Genomic DNA, 20,771 nt, shown 5'->3' with positions numbered 1-20,771 from the left:
TATTATTTTTTAACCCTTACTTTGAGGATTAAATTAGTCTCAGAAGAGCACTTAGGCTCCTGCCTGGCATCACATAGCCATTTGTGACCTATTTTTGTTATGACTTGTTTTTCTAATTATGTTGTGATATTTAGGGACCTGAACTGACTTGGATTCTCAGAAGCCCCGTGGTTTCCGCCTGATGAAAACTAGAGAGCATGCTGTTGGACTGTTTCTGATGATGAGATTCACAGTGTGAAACTGGGCGTATCACATCAAGTCAAGCGAATGTGGTAGATCTCTGAAGGGAGGAGGAGACTCCCACCTCAGGTTAGTTTGGGTCAAGCTCATACTTCAGATCCCCGGAAAGAATATCTGAGAGAATTACCCTATGCAGAGGCCAGCATACCCATTTGCTTTCCAGAGCTACAAAGCCCTATGGGTCACAACTAAGAAGAAATGATTGGTAAGAATCAATAGTCCCTGACCAAAACAATGATTACTTCCTTCCCTAAAATTGAGTAGAACAAAAAAGGTACAAAAAGTATACACTGTGCTAATTCTCAGGCTTCTGGCCTCAGAGTCCCTCACATTTTAAAACATGACTCAGGACCCCCAGAGCTTTGTTCACATCGCTTGGTCTGTCTTTCATGGTATTGAGAACTGAGTATCCATACGTATTTCTCTTTAACCCAAACATTAGGATAGCAAGCTTTCCACAAGTCTCTTGTAGTGTCTGGTTTCATAGGAAATGCCTAGGTTCCTGTATGTGGTTCTGAAGTCAGTTGCTTATTAAATGTCATTTTGATTAAAGTATATGAATAAAATTAGCCTCACAGGAACGCCTAATTAAAAAGAACTAGGACCCTGCTAAGTGAGAGTTAAGGGTTGGTTGTAGGGCAGAACTTGAACCATACAGGTGAAACTTTGTGCTATGTTATATTAAATCCCATCAATTGTTCTTGCATTTTAAGTGGCTTTTTAACTGCACATTGATTATAGAGAAAACACTGGATCATGGAGTGATGCAGACCTTCAAAATGCTGATACGTTTCATTAGAAACAATAATGAAAAACTCCTCTAGATTATTAGTATTGCCAACAATGTTTTAAGGAGAATCTTCTAAATATTTATTGGTTGTTTATTGGGGACATTTTAAATCTTTTTCTTTAAAACTTGTTTTAATTTTTTTTTTATTTTTGTAGGGGCACATATGTGTCACAGCACCCAGGGGGAAGTAAAAGGAGGGCTTTGGGTGTCAGTTCTCACCTTTGACCATATTTGAGACAAAGTCTCTCATTTTTCCTTGATGAGAATATCAGGTTAGCAGCTCCATGAATAAAACATAATGGGAATAGTGTTCTATTCCTGGAGATCAGAAATAGATTGTGAGCATGTAGAAAATTATCAAATAACAAAAAAATAAGTAAGAACCCTTCTTTTCTGGTAAGTCTGAGTACACATAAATACTGATAAGTCATACTACTTATATACCTCTTGGTGTATAATTTTTCATGTAAAATGTTACATTCATCTTATGTCAACATTTTATAATATCATAGTCAAATCTAAGTAAATTCACCAATAACTACTTAGCAAACTAGTCTTTATAAAGTCAGTTTCCGATTTCAGGATCCAGCCCAGGATCCCATGTTGGATTTAATTGTCTCCCAGTTCCCTCCAGCCTAAGAGACTTCTTAAGCCACTCTGTGTCCTTTATGACTTTGATGCAACTAAAGGAAAGGCACTGCTTAGTTATTTTGATAACAGCTCTTCTTCCCCAAAGTTGTTTTTCTTTTAAGTCAATGTCACGTCATTAGTTTTCATTTGCACAGTTAAATTATATACACATGCAAGGTGAAATTTTGATCTAAATGTGCATTGTGAAATGACTACCATTAACGAAGCGAAGTCACACAGCCAGAGTCTCAGTTAGCACTATTGTGTGTGTAGGTGGTCAGGACACATGAGGTTTATTCATTTAACAACATTCAAGGATGTAATGCATTTTTATTTATTCATTATAATTTCCAAGCATGCTATATATCGGGCCCCCAACACTTATTCACCCTACGGAAGGGAGTCTGGTCAGCACATAATACTAAAAGTGATGGGGTTGGGGATTTAGCTCAGTGGTAGAACATTTGCCTAGCAAACGCAAGGCCCTGGGTTCGGTCCCCAGCTCCAAAAAAAAAAAAAAGAAAGAAAAGAAAAGAAAATACTAAAAGTGACAAGATACTAATTTTTCTTATGGAAGGAGCTGGGATTCCATGGGCCCAATTCTTATTATATTTTCATTTTGCCTCCTACATGTCAAATGGAAGGCAGCTCCAATTATTTCCAAGAGTAGAGGAAGGAGGAAGAAGAGGAGAAAGAACAGGAACAATGAGGAGAAAAAGGAACAAAAAAAGATGGCGGAGGACAGGGAGGAGCAATAAGGAGCAGAAAAATTATGTAACCCTCAGCTCCTCTCCTCTCACACATTAGAGAAGGGTTGGATTAGGACCATGAAAGTCAAAACGAGGCCTCCACACTTTCGTGATCCCACTTACTATGTGGTTACTGTTAACACATGTGTTTCCAATCACCCCTATCTTAAAAACAGTGCAAATGTGGGTGCTAAGAGAATGGGGCCTGCCAAACATATCTGACATCACGACATCCTTGGAAGAGTTCTCAATGAAACCCATATATATGTGGACATCACAGCAGTTCTATTTTATTAAACTCACAACATTTCCACCCCATTTAAACTCCCTGTGATAGCACACGTCGTCATGCATTTGGGTAGTGGTTTTCCTTCCAACTGGCACTCAGAATAATATATTAAGCCAGATCCACAATCAAATGCCAAGTCCATGATTAGCTCTCCTTTCCACTTGGGTCTCTCCCTTTCTTTCTCTCTCCTCTCCTCTCCTCTCCTCTCCCTCCTCCTCCTCCTCCTCCTTCTTCTCTCCTCTCTCCTCTCTCTCTCTCTCTCTCTCTCTCTCTCTCTCTCTCTCTCCCTTGTATTTAATGCAATGCTGGATACAACTATCTGTGGATGAGCTAAGGCTAGGACCTGGATGTGACAATGGCTGTGACAGGCATGACAGGCATTATAAACAGGATTCCCATTGCTTTGAATATATCTAAGATTTTGTAGCTAAGGGTAGCCCCTGTCTATGATCAAGTTGCATTAGTGGCCCCTAGACCATGAGTGGCTCACAGGTGTGTTTTATTTGGCTAGCTCAATGTTAGAAAAGCATCTGAATTTGTGGCTAATATTTATGTATTAAGAGATTCTACATGAAAATATGGATTTCTGGTTTCTTATGAAAATTTTGATGTGGTCACAGTTGGGCCTACTTTTCCACATGGCAACAATTGGCCGGGCCTGCAGAGCAGCTGGCTTTTTGAGACAGGCTCTGTACCATCTGGTTAGCATCTCCATCCAGCTCGCTTCTCCCATTTATGTAACTTCCCTCCTTTCTGTGGGTGTTTAGATTTTCAACACTGGTTTATAACAACAGAACTTTATCTAAGCTTCTGGTTTGACCAAAGTGAGAAAACCTGTAATGAGAACAGCTAATGACCTTTGTTTTAGCCTGGCTTCTTCAAAAGTAGACCTTGTAATGAAGATTCAAGGCTAAGTCATTTATTGAGGAGTTGGACCCAGGAACATTAGCAGGAAAACAGAAGTAGGCTAGGAAGGGATGAAAACCAACCAAGAATGTGTCATGAAGTAAGTCACCACCATAGTCCACTAAAGCTTAATCCTTCTGGAAAATTCTAAGGTAAGATAATGTATGACTCAACAAAGGAACAAGAGAGTGGGGAAATGTAAGCCAGTTCCCACAAGGTATCAGCTAGTGGCTCTCAGAAGTAGCAAATCTCAGTTTTTCTAGTCAGCCATGGTGGAGGCAAATCAAAGAGGACGATCAGGGAACAAGAGGCAGATGGTAAAACCTAGGAATCAGTGCCAAGATTCAGTGGGATGTATGCAGGGCACTGGGAGCATCGGCTACATCACCTCTGGGGTCATCTCCAAATCATGGGTACAATGACGATTTTGTCTCAGAATAGGCAAATGACAGCTGACATTTTCTGACTGGCACTTCAAAGTTTCTCTCTCTGATGAGAATATCTCATTCTTTGAATAGACACCAACCATTTTCAAATCGGCCCTCACTGTCAACAAATGCCTACCCTCTGCATAAAAAGATTGCAATCAACCAAACTACCCCAAACAAAAGAGTTATACGAAGCTACAGCAAGTGTGACTTCTGAAAATGACAGTGTATATACTTGAACCACCTTATTCACTTTATTTGACTCTTCAACAGGATAATCAGATACCATTCACTTTTGCTAACAATGTTGAGTCATGGAGGAATTGCCACATGCCTCAAGCATGCATATGTAGCTCTATATTTTTGCTGAAATTTCCTTTGGTGAGAATCCTTTCTAATTTCCAGCTGCATGATATGTACAGTGGTATATCACATATTTTCCCATTGGATTGACTACAGAATCTGACAAGAAGCAATCTAAGGGAAGAAAGTTTTGTTTGGCTTACAGTTTAAGAGGGTGTGGTGGGAAGACATGGTGACAGGTCACATTTCTCAGGAAACAGAAGACATATCAGAGGAGCTTTCAGACTTCAAGATCTGCATCCAGTAAATCGCTTCCACCAGAAAGGCTCCACCTTCTAAGAGTCCACATCTTCCTAAGTGGAACAATCAACTGAGGATAAAACATTCATGCACATGAATCTATTGGTGGCATTTCACATTAAAAATCACAAAATCTGAAAAAGAAGAAATCTTATGTAATTATTTATGTAGTTTAAATCCTGCAGCAGCAGGAGAAAGTATTCTACAAGAGGGAAGAGTCAGACAGAGCATTTTCATCTTCTTCTGCTTTCTTTTACAATGGGGCTTCTCAGACAGTACCTACCTCTGCGAAGGATGGGCTTTTCCCAGTCATTTTGCTAGCCCACATTTCAGTACAGAAAGAAAAAAAAACCCTCACAGAAATATCCAAGCAGCGAAACTCAGCAGCTTTGGCCACGTGGCTCTGTCTTTTGAGTCAAGAATAGAAAGGACGACTGGTGCAATCGATGCTGGTTATCTAGTGCTAAAAAATTGGTGGTGATTAAGAAGAGACTAGCATCACTGAGGTGAAATCTTCTGGAAAGTATTTCTGAAATCACAAGGGAGCTATTCCAGAGATAGCCAAGGTTGTTCCTAGTGCTGCAGCCAAACTTGGTAATGTGTAAGAGTTCCCCAGGTAGTACTGGTTTTAAAGGTATGAAGGGGTCATGGAGAGAGCTGAGCCTTAGCACTGTGAGAGACCAGGGAAGGTCATTGGTGAAGGTACAGCCTCAGATGCAGTCGACAACCCAGGACTGAAGGAGTCATACAAAGAAGGTGAGGCTTGGCACCAGGAAGAGAGCTTATCAGAAGTTATTGTGGAAGTCTAGTTGTAGCAGAAGATCCTAGTATATTGGAGATGCCAGTACCATGGGATGACCACCAAGAGCAACAGCAGCAGTGGACAGGAGCCTGGAGTGCTACAGAGGACAGAGATGGAGAAATGATGCCAGCTTTGGAGGAGCCCAGAAGATATGTGGGTCCCAGATATTGACACAAGAAGCTGTGAAGTTGAAGTTGACTTGGAGACCCAAAAACATTAAAGATGCCAGAGCCGTGGGATACCTGATGAGAAAAGCAAGTAACAGGGAGTGGAACCAGCCCAGGAGAAAGAATTCTGTTGTAGCCAACAAAGATGGAAAGGAGTTGGAGATCTGAAGACTGCTTTGACATCAGACATGGAGACGCAGAGTTTGGAGTTTGCCCAACTTGTTTCCTGTCTTCTTGCTTTGGGGATTACAGTTAGTGATTAGATGGATCAAAGAAGAGACTTAGAACTTGGGACTTGCAACATTGTTGAAATTGCTGTAGACTATTTGGACTTTAGAAGTTGGAGTAAGTGTATTTGGCATTATGCTATAATTAGGTATGGCCTCCATGGACTCATGTGGGGGCCATAGAGTAGACTGTGGTAGTTTGAATATGTGTGGCCTAGGGATAAAGTGGTCACCTGTAAGAGTCATGGTCAATGTCACCACTGCTGCTGACTACCACAGTAAGGGTGATGTCCTTAATCAAACATTTTATTAATTAAACTCAACATGAGCCCTATAAGACTGTTACCATAGGGGTTGGGGATTTAGCTCCGTGGTAGAGCACTTGCCTAGCAAGCACAAGGCCCTGGGTTCGGTCCCCAGCTCTGAAAAAAAAAAAAGACTGTTACCATAAACAAATGCTCCTTATCAGAGGAGACTATTCCAACATCACTAGTTTGGCATGTTCTACTATGGGTACCACTCACAGCTGTTCATTTGTTGAGTGCTAAATGTACATCTCAATAATCATTAAAATAGCACAAGGCTGGGCCCTGACAATGATCGCTCACAGATTGGGAAGAAGCTCACAGTACACTATTCCTCCCTATGAAACTACTGACTACTGATGTTTGCTAGGGAAGAGGGAGTTACTGGCTTCGGTTGCATAGCCACTGTTGAGTCCATGCTGCAATGGATAGTTCTATACCCATGTCCTCCCAGGGGATCCTGGGTAAATTAAATGGATCACAAAACCAAACAAAAGGATATGAATGTGGGAGAGGAATTTGTGGGGAGGTATGGCATGGGAGTGGGAATGAGAATAATCAGGATGTATTATATACATGTATGGCATTTCAAAGAATAAATGTATTTTGGAAATATATAATCAATCTAAAATTGTTATAGATACTGCATGGTGACTTAAGAAGGAGAAAATTGAACAAATGACCTAGAACTATTATTAAGTATCAGAATCATTACTCCAATAAGGTGGTACATATTATTGTATACCGATATAGATATTGTCTGTTATGAAGAAAAGCCTGCCATTAGAAGAAATGAAACTATAGGGGGGATGATGATGATGATGATGATGATGATGATGATAATGATGATGGATGACGAGGACGAGGACGACGAGGACGATGAACATCATCATCACTATCATTGGGATCTTAAGAATGACAGTATGATGGGTGGCTGGATAGAGATGGTGCTTTTCATGCATCTGTTTGGTTCATTGGTTTTCATGGGCATCACTAGCCATCAATAATCAATAATTTAATTTACAGATATTTTGAAGTTGTATTTGCATCACAAATATACATCTTATAAAACTTACCTGAAGCAACTTTAAAAAGAAAGTTTGTAGACCTTAAGATCCCCGGTCACTCCTTGATGCCATTATAAAATTTTTCCACTAGTGCTTTTAAGGGAGTTGCCATATGCTAAGTTATATACCTGTACACTGGATATTCCAGGTACAGAAAAACACAGTACAAAAACAACATAATGAAGGAAGTGACAAGACTCAACTCCAGTAAAAAACACTCACATCTTACGGCCTGTAAAAGCCCCCTCCCAAGAATCAAAAATTCCCAACTCCTTTCAATGTTACATAGTAAATTCTTACTACAGCCTATACACTGGAATGGAGTCTTGCAGTTTTCTTTAATTCAAGAGAAGTGTGATGAGAGACAGACAGAGTAGAAGATTCTGATGTCTGGGCTATCATCCAAAGCTCAGTGTTATAGAACATGCCAGTAAGAAGCTATTATGAGCATGGGAATAGAATTAAAAATAAACAAGAGAAAGTAGGTGTGGTGGAGGCAAACACAAGAGCTTGTCTTTGGGGGCAGCTGGTCCTGGGTTTGAGGCTATTTGGAAGCTATGCTGCAGTGTGTGTGAGTGATTCATTTCTCATTCTTACAACCTTTCTCACTTCCAAACGGAAGCATCTTCTCCCTCTTACAGTTACTGCAGAGTATAACACAGATGCGTACATAGCATCTAAACTCATTAGTGTACAACTGCAATCATAGCAGTTCGGAGGCTGAAACGGAAATGTCCATAACTCGGTGGCAATGCTGGGAGACTGTTTCAAACAACAAACCAGAAAACTGAGCCTAAAGGTGTTGTAAATCCCCAGCCCTGATAAGCTCATGTAAAGAACCCAGAACTCAGTTATAATATTTATAAACTGCATGCCTAGGTTGGGCAGATCTACCACTACACTACTGTATTCCCCAGCTATGAGATCCCTTGCTACAAGCAGTTCCTCCGGGCCACATGCTGCTGCTCCATCTTCCTTCCACCTCCTCTTCCTCTGCCTTCCTCTCTCTCCTCCATCTCCTCATCTCCCCTTCTTACTTCCTCTCTCACCATCTCTAAAACTCCCAGCCCTGCCTTTTCCTTCCACTGCCCAATCACAGGTTCTAGCCTTTATCTGACCAGTTAAAATGGGGGAAAGGTTCACCTGAAATCACCTGAGTGTGTGGTGATCTATACTCCTCCTTAGGGCAGCCTCTCTTGAGGAAGTAGAATTAGTATCAAAATACAAACAGCACCAGGGCAATTCACAACCCAAGGACCTTGGCATAGTATCATGACTTGCTTGGCGAGTGGTGATTACTGTGAGATTCTTGACACAAACTGTCACTTTCCCCACATGAAGTCAAGTACATTGACAAGCTTGGCAGACTGTTTCTAAAGACATTGACTTCATCATTGAGTCATCCAGGATTGGACAAATAATTTCTCATGTATGGGTAGGATGTAGAGTTTTTGTTCTGTTTTCTTTAATTTGTTCTATTCTCCGTATGGAAAAAGGCTAGGTGGATACTTCTAGAATTATCTCTCATTCTCACTCCTGTATATTTTGTTACCACTGTTAATCATACCTTACTTTCATTAGTCTCCTTCAGTATCTAAGTTCTCTGCTCACCACTACATAGCACATACCAGGATACACACATACATACACATACACACACACACACACACACACACACACACACACACACTCACGTGCACTCATACATTGTACATATTAAAGTACACAGATACTCATATGTACTTAAATTCATATATATGTACATAAATATACACATATGTACACATAGACATATTTACACTGCATTATTTTCATTTCTCTATTTTTTCTAGATAATCCCATCACTAAATTATGAGTCTGTAGTTACGTCACACATTTATTTGAAATCAATGAAGCACAAAACTCCCCTTGGACAGAAGCCACACATCCACATCTCCTGAAGGGAACCCTGCTCCTTTCATTGAGGGCTTACAGTGAAGAATGGCCCAGACAGACAACCAGTGCTTCATTTATATTACCTCAGAAACCTGAAATGAAGAAGCAGCAGTTATCAAATTACATAATCACATGAAAGATGAAAAGTCAAAAACATCCAAGATTCACAGTCTTTGTAACTATTGCTTCTCACATAAATGACCACAGACACTCAGCAGAATGAATATTATATTTTTCTCACAATGTTAAAAACTCAGGTTATGGTCTCAAGGCATATAGCTTTCCTAAAACATAATATATTCTCTCTCTCTCTCTCTCTCTCTCTCTCTCTCTCTCTCTCTCTCTCTCTCTCTCTGTGTGTGTGTGTGTAAATGTGTGTGTGTGTGTGCATGCAGGTGCATATGTATGTACATGCACCTATCTGCCTGTGTGCATGCATTCATGCATGTGTGCAATGTGTCACAGAGACAGAAACAGAGACAAAGACTGACTGTTAAAGGAAGGACACACAGCTCTCTGTGATGACTGGATATAGTCAAGGAACTCAGAGATAATACCCTTCCTGTCAGCAGTCATATGGGAGTCCGGCCTTACTCTCAAAATTCCTAGTCCTGTCATCAGTCTGCCTCACATACTCAGTGCAGTTCAGGGTCTGTTTTCCATTTAATTCTGTTCCACACATAACACGAGACTGAGACATGCCCACTGTTTTGCTGTTAGAGAATGAGGGTAGATACCCTCACCAATCACCCATATGGGAGATAGGGGGTTGGGAAGGTAATGATCAGCTTCATGGCAAGAACCACACAGACATAACATTACAAAGTGACATTTAATCTCCAACTCATGAGGGATAGCATGGTTTCATATTAGCTGGCTTTGTCTGTTTCCCCCTCACAGCCAAACATATGTTCTCTGTGGAACCAACCCAGCTCATCTGAACTGGTTGCTATTTCTGTAAGAAGTGGGAGGGGGAGGCAAAATTTCATATTTCTGTTCTCATGAGAAGCTATAAATACTCACCCACAGAAAGCCATGGGGTCTCATTTGCATGAATGATACATTAAGACCAATTGTGCTTCTGTGAGTGGAAACATCATCTCTCACCACACTGCCCAGGTACTAAGGTGGGATCTAGGCTCAGCCAGCTCTGCAACATGACATTGTACGGCCTTGAAGACTGTTTAATTTACAACTAATTTCCCCTACCCTGCTCCCTGACTGTTACCATCCACCTGCATCCACCGATACTTCTACTCAATCAGATCATTTGGTACATTTATTTATAAGTATTTCACTACCTTGCCTCATTTTCATGGACTGGTTTTACCCATTATGCAGTTTAATGAGTTTAATGTTTCATGGTCATGTACCACTGTTCCCTTGCATACACCCTTAATGTTTGTATGCCTCTCTTTTGAAATGCTTGCTTAGTTAAATGATAGACTAGTTATATCCACCTCCTGGCCTGTCTGTGTGTGTGTCTGTGCGTATGTATGTGTATGGATGACTCTAAGCCTCACTTTCTTCACATATAAACTAAAAAAATACCTACTTCTGAAGTTGACTGTGAAGACTGATACTACAGAAAAAGATTTAGCAGAAGTGCTAGGCTGCAAATGGTGCTAAGAGATTTAAGTGCATTCGGAGTAAATATCACAAATACTCTGACGCTGTCTTAGTGTTGACTCATAAAGGAAAGGTGGGATCACACCAGGTAGCCATGCCTTGTTTTATGGGAAGATTGCTTCCTGGTTTTTTTTTTTTTTTTGAAGAAAGGGTCTATTTTTTCCATTGCTAGATATTAAACATTGACAGACTGATAGATGAGAATCTTCACTGATAATTGGACTGTAGAGTAATTACATGAGTGGCTAGACACCTTTATAGAAGAGATTTTAGCACATTGGCTTGTTTTTTAAATAGAGCATGTGTGCAGCCATTAGAAGAGTTACTATCTCATTGAGAGAAAGGTGAGAATGAAGCGGGAGCAAGAAGGAGTGTTATGGTGTGGTGGTTTGAATATGCTTGGCCTAGGGAGTGGCACTTTACCTGTGGCCTTGTTGGAGGGAAGATGCCACTGTGGGGGTTGGCTTTAAAGCTCTTCTCCTAGCTGCCTGAAAGCCAGTTTCTACCTGTTTGCTTTCAGAACAAGAGGTAGAACTCTCAGCTCTTCCTGCACTATGCCTGTCTGGATGCTGCCATGATCCTGCCTTGATGATAATGGACTGAACCTCTGAACCTGTAAGCCAGCCCTAGTTTAATGTTGTCCTTAGGAGAGTTGACTTGGTCAGGGCATCTATTCACAGCAATGGAAACCCTAAGACATATGGCTACCTGGTTAGAAGGATTGAAAAGATAGGCTTACTAAGCCAGTCTCAGAGGCTAGGAGCTCTGCCACAGAGAACATGCGAGAACAGTGGTTCTCAACCTGAGGGTCAGGTTGCCTATCAAATATCCTGCATACCAGATATTTACATTATGATCCATAACAATAGCAAAATTACAGTTATGAAATAGCAACAGAATAAATTTATGGTTGGTGGTCACCATACCATGAGAAACTGTATTAAAAGGTCACAGCAGTAGGAAGGTTGAGAACCAGTACTGTAGAAGATTCAGAAAAGGTTCCCACCATACTCTGGATTATACATTCCTGAAACCTCAGGTACAGTTCAGCAGTGTACACACACACACACACACACACACACACACACACACACACACACAACAACAACAACAACTCTGAAAACTGTCCTTGAGCATAGTTGTTCCTTCATAAGAAGTTTTTGTAATAATTTTTAAAATATTTATTATTATATATGTGAGTATACTGTCATTGTCTTTAGACACACCAAAAAGAGAGCATCAGATCCCATTACAGATGGTTGTGAGCCACCATGTGGTTGAACTTAAGACCTCTAGAAGAAAAGCCCCTGAATTAACCACTGAGCCATCTTTCTAGCCCCTCATTCATAAGAATTTAATCAAAGGAAGAAAACATAGATATGGACACAGACTTAGGAACAAAGAGAGTTGCTATAAGGTGATTCACCATATTAAAATAATAAAACAGAAAAATCTATATGCCCTATTAAGGAGTTAAAAACATTTTATAACAATATTTAATACATTGTCATTAAAATATGCTACATATTTCTAAACATTGGAATGTATCCAAATGCATTGTTAAATGAAAAAAAAACCCTCAGATTATAATATAGTATATAGAAAGGGAGAGATTTTTATAGTTTTATAAGAAAAAGGACTTTGTAATGATTTTCATTTCTTTACATTTATATTTTATACTCCTAAAAGTATGAATCATTTCTCTAAAAAAGCTAATCATACAAAGGAAAGGAGTTGCTGCTGCTGCTGCTGCTGCTGCTGTTGTTGTTGCTGTTGTTGTTGTTGTTGTTGTTGTTGTTGTTGTTGTTGTTGTTGTTACTGTAGAAAATATCAGCCTTTTATATTTGGTCTCAACCAAACATGAAAAGGGAGAACTGAAGAGTTATTTGCCCATAATTATCATGGGAATACAAATCAAAACTACACTGGGTATTTGCCATTTCACTCTTGTCTGCCTGAGGGAGGTCAGGGGAAAGGAACATTATATATTGATGATGGTGATGGAAACTAGTGAAGCCACCAAGACATTTAAACCAGAACAACCATATAGTTGAGCTTCAACCATATACCATGCCTGGGTATGCTCCAAAAGGAATCTAAGCCAGCATACTACACAGCCACCTATTGATCCATGTTTACTATGTCACTATTCACTACAGTCTTATCATGCGATCAGCCTAGGTGTCCATGAACAAGTGAATGGACCAGGCAAATGTGCTCTCTGTGTACAATTGACTTTTATGCAGCTATAAAATGAAATTACATTGGTTTCATAAAAGTGGTTAGAATTAAGACAGTGAAGTAAGCCAGGCTCATAAAGATAAATATTGCATACTTCCTCTAAAATATGGAAGCAAGTTATATGCATACACATACACACACACATGACAAGAAAATTGAAGGAAGACTATTTAGGAAGAAGAATGGGAGGGGGCAGAGGGACATGGGAGAGAGAAAGGGGAATGAATATAGTGAATGTATAAGATATGCTTGAATAAAAACATCATTATGAACCTCACTGCTTTGTAAAACGAATACATGCTCGTGAAACTTTTCAATGGAGTTACGCACGAGCTAATGAGCCAACAGCACACAGACAATGATTAGGAATGTTACAAATACAAGCGTGAAGCATTTTTAGACTCTGTGACCAGCCACAGTAGGACTCTTCTGACCATAGCCCTCATGGAGTTTTGCATCTATTAAAGAGAAAAAAACAGAAATTAACAGCAGAACAGCAACTGTTATGTATGTATGAGGATCACTACGTGAATAGTCAGGCATAAAAGAGCATCTGAAAGGATTTAGTCAGGATGAGGAATATAAAATCTCTTCTGGATAAATTATTTCTCAGCCAAGACATGAAGAGTGAGCAAAGTTGGCTACATGTACAAGAAGGGAGAGAATGCAGGGCCAAGGGTCAGTATGAACAAAGGTCAAGTCAATATTAAGACAAGGCACATTTAAAACGACGAAAGAAAACACTAGCATTGAAATCATGAGGACAAGTGCAGGATCAGATCCTGTAGTCAGATCCCAGTTAAGTCTCAGAATTAGCAATGAGAATTCTAGAAGGCTCTACTAGGAATCATGGTAGAAGATCACTACCAGAACTCAAACGAATAACTGAAGAAGTCTAACCTAGACAATCTCTGGGCACTTCAGGGCACTTGGGAATGTGGGCCTGGCAAAATATTCTTCTAAAATATTCATAACTACAGCCAATAGGCACTGGAGTGTGGTCCAAGCACTTGCTGCATCCTTCATGCGTATTTCCCACTGAATACGGTCTTCCATCTTCTAAAGTCTGGGCACTGATTGTCATAACTTGACAGATGAGGAAGTTGAGGCTCGGAGGGGTTATATCTCCAAACTGGAAAAACTTGTGAACAGCAGAATGTAGACTTAATCCTAGGAGAGTTCATTCCAACCTGAGTAGAGGAAGAGAGAAAAGGGAACAGGACCTGTGGTCCTCTCCTCCTGAATGTGGACAAGGTTCCATCTCTTTAGCTTTTTCTTCAGCTGCATGCAGGCTGAATTCAAGCACTTGGTCAAAGGAACTGCTAAGGAAACATTCTGAAGACCTCCTTGTCTTTTCTGGGCGGATCTCTACCTACAGGCTGTGGGAGTCACTCTGACTCCGTTGTCTCTGCTCCTGGCCTTTCTTGGAATGCACACATGGCCTAGGGGTCCATAGTGAGGATGTTTGTCTCCAGTCTGTTTCTGGGTACTACTTTAGAGGTCCTGACACCACCACAGTATCTCTCAGAGCCTGCAATCTCCTTTTCCTTCCCTGATCCTCTGTATCCCAAGTCTGAAGCAAAATCTCTCTTGTCCTTATTTTCTAAGAGCTCTTTCTCAGCTCTTGGACCCTGGTATGCTTAGTGTATTCAAGATTAGGAGGAGAAAAATCCTTAAAAGAATGAATCCCATGTCAGAGCAGAAGCAACTCAGCTCCTACAGAACTCTGAAAGAGCACATCTTCATTGTGTTTTTGGAGCCCCTTACTATAAATTTCCTTCCCCTTGGTGTACCTTCTAGAAACATCTGCATCCCTGCTCAGGCACCTGCAACTTCAGGTTTCAGATACATGGGAGGGACACTCTGGACCCAGGCTCGGGCAGATTCCACCTTTCTGATTCCTCAGGCAACTCATCTAATGAAAACTACCAGTGGTCCGACTAGACACTGAGCTGTTGCAGACCTCCAGAGTTACAACGGAGTCACAGCCCCTGGCTAGGCTGTGAGTGTGCACTGCAGCAAGAGTCAGCAGACTCATACAAGCAATAGCTCAAGTGCTACCTGTGTGACCTCAGGCTGATCACGTTGGAGAGGTTCACTCTGAGTATCCACAGAAGGAGCTAGGTAGACTGCAGGATTAGCAAAGACTGTGACATCAGAAGGCCAGAATGATTCTGGAGAGAGAATTGTAAGCCTGATATGTGAGTGAGGCTAGGCAAAATCTAAGGAGCTTTGGTTAAGGTTGGGTGAGAAAAATCAGAGATTTCCAGACCAGAAGGGCTCGTGTCTTAAAGAAACAGGAATTTGTAAGCTGAGAACAGGATGGACTCCAGAGACAGTAACTTTATTCTTCTATTTTGACTCAGAAACCAGCCATACAAGCCACTCTAGTATATAACAAAGTTTACTCAAGTCTGGGGGACTATAGATGGGGAAGAAAGCACCTACGTCCTCAGGAGCAGGTTCCCTATCACTTCAGGACATTTTATGGCCCCTTTAACCCTATCTGATACCCTTGCCCTCTATCCATACTGCTTCCTTCTCTCCACAATACTGTCTACTATCACTTTCTCCTTCTGTCTGTCATTTTTAAAATGTTTCCAATACATTTCTCTATTCCTCAGATCAGTCCTTTTTTCTGAACCCACATGTGTACAGGTGTGACTCCACTCACAATATCTCTAGGACAGTCATGCATGTTGGAGCCCATAACTATGCACCAGAATGAGGGGTCATTTATGGACCAAGACTTGCATCTTCCCTTGACTACAACTGTATCTTTTGGCAATAATAGGTCATCTCTTTTCCAGTGTGGGGGTTGTCTTAGGCTATAAAGAAGAGCAACCATTAAAACTTTTCAAATATTAACCATTGAAGCCAAAGAAGCAAGGCCTTCATGTCCAGAATTCATTATCCACCATCCTAAGAACATGTGAGGGCATTCCTCGGGGAAAGGTTCTGGGAGACAATGATAATTTGACAAATTATCTATTGATATTATCTAGGTAATAATTTTAGCAGTTCTTTGGAGTAAGGGATATGATAGCACAAGAGTCCCAGGTAAGTTAGCCTCAGAACATGGAGATATGTGCCTGGCCATTTATCCCTATGTTTTAGAGTCTACAGGTACAAGAAATATCACACTATACAACTTATCTCATTGGGCAAAGTCTCTGGGCAGCCTGTGTAGTGCACAGTGAGTGTGCAATAAAGCACATATAGAAATGAAGAGATGGACACACTCAGAACAATCCTGGTTCTGTGATACTTCTTTTTGGTAAATGAGCAAAATGAAAGGATGTGCCCACTACTTAAGAATCTGGGCAGTCTGCATCTTCCACAGCACAGAGAGAAAGAGCACTGTGCAGGGCAGTATCAGGAGAGCTAGACCATTAAATACATTTGTGTTTGACATTTCCTTCAAACATGTCTGGACAGTTTCAGGCTTGAAAAAATACACACTTAACTGTCCCTTCAATGGTTCCAAATGGTGGTGGTATTTATCTTGGATCGATTTTCAAAAGCTTAATGAAAAATCACATATTCTCCTAAAATAGGACAACCTGCTTGTAGTGTTGATTGGTTTATTTTCCCTCTCTCTAGAATCCAAACGTCTCTTCTTGGTCTCATTCTTTTCAAATGCTCATAGAAAAACGGAATTTGGAACTGAAGTTTAGACTAGTGAGTTTAGTCTTTGAGTCTAGAGTTAGCTAATTGACTGGGTGATCCTGGATGAAGTCTGTCATGAGAGGAAAGGCAGAGAGCATGGGCCTGGATGATAGAGATACTGTGGTGGTCAGGAGGGGATGTGTGCAGTCGCTCTGGCAGAACTCTAGGTATGGGGGGATCAAGGAAATGCTAATTCTTCCAGATGGACAAATAATGAATAAATTACCATTTCTCAGTCTTTCCAACTAGTGCTATGGTAGCAATGGTGCTTGTGAAATGAGGCTGAAAAAGGAAGAAAGCAGAGCAATCCCTGTGTGGGTGGGGAGGTTATGTGGTGAGGCAGGTCAGAGAGTGGAGGTCAGATGGTATAGGATGGCCTCCAGGGCAGAGACGAAAAATGGAAGCCTCGACATCATCACTTAGTATCAGTTACTATTGTTACTAACAAAAACGCTATCTGTTGGTAAGGGCATATAGTCTGCCTGGCAGGGCTCACAACATTTAAGTTTCATATCAGGGCCCATGACTCTGTGAGGTGATGGCAACGAGCCATACGTTGTAATTTAGAAACCAGACATGGAGTTTGTAAGAAACATAAGCAAAGTTACATGTGAATAATTTTTCAGGCTGTAGCTCAAGTCTATGTACATATCTGACATCCAAGCTTGTGCTATCCTGCTGTTCTTGATCTGTGAATGGGTGGCAAAAAGGACTCCTAGTTCCAGATCCCAAACTGCAGAGCAGGGGCTCTACCTAGATGACTATCACTGCTTTATATCTATTTACAGGGCTGTCTGGACCTAACCACCAGGATTCCCGACCAGATACCTTACCCCATACACACAAACACACATGCATACACAGAGAATATTAGAACACCAAATGCCACTCTTACTTGCATTGCATTAAAATTCTGTTTCAGCTCTTAGTCATAATACTGTTGCTGGGTCTTTCCCAAGGATCTGCCGTGTGACAGATAATCTCTTTGTGCTTGAGTCTATTTAATCTACTGAAGAAAAAACACTAATACATACTCAAGAGTATAAATAAGAAGGAACAGCAAGAACTTACTGAACAGAGCCATTTTCTATGAAAAAATAACAGGTTAATACAAATAAAATGAAACTGTCCAACTGCCTTGGACAGTAGAAGACAGCACAGCCTGTAGCTGCAAAAGCTTGTTGGGCTTTATGTGGGTGGATGACAGGGCGAGGCTGCTTAGATCTGGGACAGTCAATGATTAGTGTTTGGACTCTGTTGGTCTAGGAGTTCTGACAGCTGCAGTGAGGAACAGCCAGCCTGCCATTAAGGGCTTCTGAGAAATGCACTAGGATTCTGTTTTCTAGCAAAACCCAGGTAAGGTGGAGGTTGAGTCACTGGCAATGCCACTTTGGGTCTATTTTGTGATCTAATAAAGAGGGTATTGGGAGAGTTGAGTTAATATAGGTGACACTCTTAGAAACATCCCTGGTATATTGGGAGAATGACTACACTGTGAAGTTTTCCTCTGAATAGTTAAGACATAGTGAAGGCCCACCTCTTGGCGCTTCATCTTCCCAAGAATTGTGAAGCAATGTTCAGTTTAGACCTACTTCTTCCAGCCTTCAAAGATGACATGATTATTGTAGATTTACTTGGCCTCAAGTATTGTATAAGAGATAGGCCAAAAATTAGTAAAAAAAAAAATTGAATGTTAATAAGTTGGGCTCAAAGCTCAATTCTGTGGCTTCCAGGAGCTTATTTTGGGGGACCCTAGTACTTTCATGAATACACTAGTTAGGAAATTTGACAATGAGTAGCAGAAACTTGATTTTTTTTCTACATAGAAACTCAAAAGGAGAATTTACTTGAAAAACACAAATAGCCTTCCCTGTATTAGATACACATAAAAGGAAAAATACACACACACACACACTCACACACACTCACACACTCACACACACACACACACACACACACACAGTGTGTGTGTATAGACATACACACTTGCACACTTGGCCAGGAAGGCAGGAAGACAGGAAGTCAGGTGCCTTTGAGGTTTTCCAGCCAAGTGACAAGAGCCACTTATTTGACTACACACCTTTCTCTGTTTGATAATGATCTGTGCTCAAAGCCCTTAAGGTTGTTAGAATAGGAGAAAAGGTCATTCCACTTTTAGCAAAGTACCATATTTGAGTATGAACTTCACAATTTAAACAATTGAAAATAACAAAAGAAAAATAAATATTTAGAAAGAAAATTGATAGTTAGAAGGGAACACTATAATTTTTTTGTACTTCTAGCCAACTACTATAGCATGCTAGTACTTTTTTTTCCTCCAAAAGGACAGTTATATTCTGAACTTTTATCTTAATTGACTCATTTGAAAGAATAAGAGTTTCATAAGATTCTTTGAGTTAATAAATTTGGAAGGGGACCAACAAGAAAGACAGAATAGAAGGGGGGAATTGTAAGTAGTTTAACAAGGTACAAGTCTTTCAGAATTAAAAATAATGTGTGTGTTACAATAAGATTAAATACTCAAAGTTACCACTAAAAGATCAAGAGAGCAATCTGGATATATTTCCATCCTGAGCTAAGCTGTGCTAGGTCCTGAGGCTGAGAATAAGTAAAAACTCACCCTGTTTCCAGGAGAAATTCTAAGGCTACAGAATTGAAGGAAAGTAAACACAAAATGAATAGAAAAACAGTTTCCACAAGTGTCCTGATGGGGTATGTGATGGCTACTCTTGGTTGTCAACTTGACTACACGTAGAATTAACTAAAGTCCAAACAGGTAGATATACCTGTAATGGACTTCCCTGGATTAAATAATTTGAAGTGGGAAGACCAACTAAATATGGATCTCTTGAGATAGGAATATTAAAATCCCAAAATCTCAAAGTGTGTGTGTGTGTCTGTGTGTGTGTGTGTGTGTGTGTGTGTGTGTACATCTACATAGAGAGAGAGAGAGAGAAAAGGAGAGAGAAAGAGTATGTGTGTGTGTATAGAATGTATGTATGTATGTATGTATGTATGTATGTATATGTGTATGTATGTATATAACCAGTTCTGTTCCTCTAGAGAACCCTGATTAACCAGGGTCACCTACAGCAAAGCTAAAAATAACAAGAAACAGAGTGAAGAAGAACATGAACTTCTTAGAGTCACATAAGATGCCAGAATGAGCTATCGTCGCAACTACCAATGCTCTTATCATAAGCTAATAGAAGGGAGAAGACCACCCACATAAGCATGATCACCCTTCCTACCACAGTATGTTTAGTGGGAAAAAATAACCCTAGTCAACAATTGCTTTCCAGCAGGAGGAGATTCTGAAGCATTCATGACAAATTTTAGAATACTATACTGCATGTACAACAACCACCAAAACAGGGCACTCTATACTCAAAATATAGGGAATATAGATATTTAACTAATCAGAAGATCTATAGATCAATGCAACATGTGTAAATTGCACACATAAACACAGATAGATAGATAGATAGATAGATAGATAGATAGATAGATAGATAGATAGATAGATAGATAGATAGATAGATAGATGATAGATTAGATTAATAGATAGATAGATCGATAGATAGATAGATAGATAGATAGATAGATAGATAGATAGATAGATAGATAGATAGATAGATAGATAGGAAGAAAAAAACATATACATGAACAGTCTGTGCTCCAAGGCAGAAAGGAGGTGTCACCTTGTTTTGTGACATTTTCTGCAGAGATGTTAACAAGCATGAAAACACCTTAAATAGGATACCAAAGACAGACCAAAGAAATAATCCTAAGTATAAGTGAACCAATGAGTGCATCAGGGCTACCTACAGGAGCATGAGCATAGTTACTGACAGGAGCATGTATGAATCAATGGCAGCTTTATCACTGAAAATTCTAGTTCAGCCAGCATGGGAGGGATCAAAAAAGTCTCATCTCTGCAACTCCTACACAAGACTTGCAGGAAGCACAGGTGGCAATGCCTTTCCTCATCAGCAGTAGTGTTAATATTCTAAGTTTTGTTAGCTTTGTGGACTGGTTAGGTTTACTTCTTGAGCCTTGTATGTTTTATTTACTTCCTGAGTCTTAACGAGTTT

Source organism: Rattus rattus, chromosome 8 (genome assembly GCF_011064425.1).
Source record: "Rattus rattus isolate New Zealand chromosome 8, Rrattus_CSIRO_v1, whole genome shotgun sequence".
NCBI lineage: Eukaryota > Metazoa > Chordata > Mammalia > Rodentia > Muridae > Rattus > Rattus rattus.
This window is presented reverse-complemented; position numbering follows the sequence as displayed.